General features: G+C 38.8%; 1 long non-coding RNA gene across 1 annotated transcript; it reads right to left on the bottom strand.

The window, feature by feature from the left end:
- Positions 1-233: 233 nt before the first annotated feature.
- On the bottom strand, positions 234-1561 carry LOC133388354 (uncharacterized). Its single transcript, XR_009763755.1, has 2 exons — positions 1441-1561; positions 234-631 (listed from the first exon to the last, which is right to left on the bottom strand). It is a non-coding gene; the product is annotated as an uncharacterized LOC133388354 (long non-coding RNA).
- Between the last annotated feature and the right edge of the window lie 2675 nt (positions 1562-4236).

The following is a 4236-nucleotide window of genomic DNA, read 5'->3' as shown; positions in this document are numbered from 1 at the left end:
ATATAGGACTTAAGATGATAAATGGCTGGGGAGACCATATCCTTCACCTACATATATTTTTCTTTGTCTTTCATAAACTTTATTTATGACCAGAAGACTAACTATAATTACATGAAGGAACAACTGAAGATGGAGTTTGGGCAAACATATACCTAATACACACAGAATGTCTAATACAAACGTACAAAACCACATCCAATTCTATATGAAATAAGTACACAGGAAAAGTCTGGTTATCTTGATGGCCGAGCAAGCTTTATTGGGAACAACTAATACAAGGAATCTCATTCCTTCAAATCTTATATGGCTCAGTACCATAGTACAAAGTGGCACAGATAAAAAGGAGCCACACTACTTAGTTTGTCTGGGGGTCAGGCAAAAGGAGAACTGCTAATAGGAGAACTAAAATATTGATAATTTCATAGCATATTCATCCACCATGCAGCATTTTTTCAATTTTTTTTGTTTTATGCTCATTTCTTTTACATCAAGTCGAACACAGCAAGGTCAAGGGAGCACAGAGCACCAAAACAGTTGACTGAACAGCAAGCCCAAAGCAATGCCCTGATCAATGTGAGGCAAAGGCAGAGGAGATGGAGTCTTACTTCCTTTTGCGTGGCTGGTGTAACATCTGAAAGAGAAAATGGAAACCAGGAGGAAGCAAAATGCCAGCGGTTACCCGAAGAGTCCAGTTCTAAACAGGCAGTTTGCACGTGCAGTTCCAATCCCAGTGCTCCATCCACAATGACATTTCTCAGCTATTCCTTTCCCACACATGGTCACATCCACACCATACATTTAAAGCACTATTATGCCAGTTAACAGACATGGTTTCTCCCAGACAATCCTACAAACTGTAGTTTGCCAAGGTTGCTAAGATTTGTTAGGAGACTCCTATTCACCTCAGAGAGCTTCAATTCTGAGAATGATTTAACAACCAATCCTTCTTCCCAGAGAACTTGTAGAGAGAACAGCAACTTGGGGGTTGCATTTTGAGTGGAAACCAGCCCAAGGGAACCCTTCTCCCACATTCTCAGCTCAAACATCCCAAAGATGCTTTCTATTATTTGTTTTTGTGCTTAAAACACACAAGTATGAAACCATCAGCAAAAAGAAGATACACACAATTGCATGTCTCTAAGTTTGTCCCTATCAGGCCAACTGAAGAAAGTGATATAATGGCCCCAAAACACTATCCTTCAATGCTTGCAAAGTGCCACAAAAAGTAGGTCCATATCCTTTTAACCAGTTTAATCTAAAATTAATTAAAGACTGAAAAACCAGCCATCTCCAGCTTTTAAAAAAAGGTGACATTATTTAAAGTTCTGTGAGCTACTTACTCTTGTGGCACCCCAAATCTGCAATTTCTCTAACAGGATTTCCAGTAGTTTTAGGAGGTCACAGGTGTCAAAAGACAATTCGATTGTCTAAGATACCTACATAATTCAGCAGTCATCTCTAAAGCTTTTCCTCCTTGCTTCATAACCAGTGGTACCAACAGAAGATGATGCACTTTAGTCAAATCACTGATACAGATAATTATTCTAGGCTATTGACATGAGCAGATAAACACAGACCAGCCAACAGACAAATTTGGATTTTGCTCTAAAATAACACTAGTGTGAGTTATTTTAAGCACAGCAATGGAGCTGAATTGATTCATTATATAGCCACAAGAATGGCTGTATACTATTGCCAGAATGGATTTTTTCACATTCTGCAATGTTAAATTGAAAATAACCCCATGCCATTCTGATGCTTCCCATAAGCTCATTTCAAAACAAAACCTTACAAAACTTATAGTCCTGAACTCAGGAATGCTTGCTTAACAACCCTCTAAGTTTTCATGGCGATACACACAACAGTCAGAGAGAATCGAGAGTTCAATGGGAAAAACAAGATTTTTTTTAAAAAAAGACCTCTTTTGGACTTTTTTCTGTCAGTGGTCTCATAATTTGTTGAAATTAATTAAAAATCAGCCATGTTCACATAGCACCTGTAATCCTATTACTGACCTTGCCCCATGCTCTAACCTTCATTATCTGCAGTTTAAAAGTTTTAAAAAAATACATGGCTGATTTTTAATTAATTTAAGAAATTTAGCATTAGAATCTATTATAGCATTGGGCATGCTCAGTAAGAACCAACTGTCAGTGTTCTAAAAGCCAGACTCACAGCTGCTTGGCTAATCAGGGGGCCACACCCACACCAGACTTTTATTTCACTGTAGATAATCATGGCTTCCCTCAAAGAATCCTGGGAAGTGTAGTTTGTCAAGGGTGCTCAGAGGTGTTAGGAGACTCCTATTCCCCCGACAAAGCTCCAGTGGCCAGTGGTTTAACACTCAGCCCCTCTTCTTCAGTATCATTGTTTTTCAGGGTTTCCCCACCTTTTTATTCTACAACAGGCACATTAGTCTTCCACCCCAATTTAAACCAAAGCTGTCCCTGGCTACATCTACACCAGACCTTTATTCCACTTTAAATAGCCATGGCATCCCCCAAAGTATCCTGGGAAATGTAGTTTGTGAAGGGTGTTGAGAGTTGCTAGGAGACACCCTATTTCCCTCATAGAGCTACAATCTCCAAAAGAGGGACTGACTGCTAAACCACTCTGGCCACTGGAGCTCTGTTGGGGAATAGGAGTCTTCTAACAGCTGTCAGCACTAGGGTTGCCAGGTCCATGGCATGAGACTGATCCTGTACCTTTAGGAGAAGAGAAAGTCAGCCAAATGCAGGTGTTCTTGCAACTCTGTAATGGGAAAAACTACAAGGTGGAATTCTCCCTTCCCCCTGCACAACTTTTAAAGATACAGAAGACGAGGCTGTAGACGAGGCTGTATTCTCTTCCCAGGAGTAAGCCTCACTGAATTCAAAAGGGCTTATTTCTGTGTAGACACACTGTAAAGAAGGAGACCAAGAAAAAGGACCAGTGACCGAAGGGTTCACGAGAAAAACAAAAACAAAACATGGTATCACCCATTTCTAAATATGAAAGTAGCAGAGAATGAGCATCTGCATTAAAAGCGAAGGAAAAATGGAAGTGAATAACAATGGGAAATAGCCATTTTTTCCGCACTTTTCAACTTGCTGTACCTGTGGCAATTTGTATCAGATTGCTTTGAAATTTGGTATATTTGTAGATCCCCATCAGTACAGCATTATGCCAAGTGTCATGTTACTAGCTCAGAGGGCCCCATTTTTACACGCTACAGACTTTAGAGGCTTATAATAGTGGAAAGAACAGATAAAACAATAGATTACAAAAGATAGAGCATCTGGAAACTCAAGCAGTTCATATTGTATACACCTCTCAGCTACAGAAGTTGCCCCAAAATTCCAATATCCTGAAACAAAGCCTAAAAGAGAAAATACATATATTTGTGCCACCGTCCATTACTTGCAATGCAATTCCTATTAAATGCAATAATTTTCCAGGCTTACCATATAGCCACATTACCACATAACCAGGAAATTTCTGAACAGTTGCTGCAACTCCTTAAACAATGATTGACACTCAGGGTTCAGTACACACAAGATAGCCTAAGAACTCTCCATCCCCAAAGAAAACTAGGCACCTTCATCATCAAACTTGTGGATGGCTAGAAACTGGATAAAGGTGGTGTGCCAGAGAGGGGTGGAGCTTAGCAGCATTTCACCACCCTCCCTTGCACAACTGTTTACATACAAAGAATTGGAACTAGAGTTGGAAAAATCTGTCAATTTTTGTTCTCTCTGTTTCTCATTTTTTCCCATCTGAAATTCATTTCTCCATATTTCTGCAGCAGTGTGTGTGTGTTTAAAAAATCCTCATGCAAATTCTTCAGCATTTTAGTGTGAATTTCTCTTAACAAACACGTTTTTATATGCAGTTTTAGCTAACATTCACATCTTTGCAGGGAATTACTCCTAATGCAATGTATTTTTGTAGGTTATTTTCACCAATATATTCATTTTTATGCACACCTTCCTCTAATATATGCATTTTTTAAAACATCCATTTGTTGGAGAACAGCACAATGAAATTAAGATAAATGTGAATTTCACAGGAGGGCTGAATTTTGATTCTCATATGGTTTTGGAAAGTGCAAATTTGATAGATTCAGTTTTAAATGTGAACACAGTCTAAATGCCCAAACTGAGCTTGAAAGGACATAAATTCACCCCTTGGAACTGTCATCAATGATATGGATAAGAAGAAAAAAATAAAACTTTATAGAGAACTTACAGTATAAGA

This window comes from Rhineura floridana, chromosome 7 (genome assembly GCF_030035675.1).
Source record: "Rhineura floridana isolate rRhiFlo1 chromosome 7, rRhiFlo1.hap2, whole genome shotgun sequence".
NCBI classification, from domain to species: Eukaryota; Metazoa; Chordata; class Lepidosauria; order Squamata; family Rhineuridae; genus Rhineura; species Rhineura floridana.
Note: the sequence above shows the minus strand (reverse complement) of the source record. Positions and strands in the feature narration are given on the sequence as shown.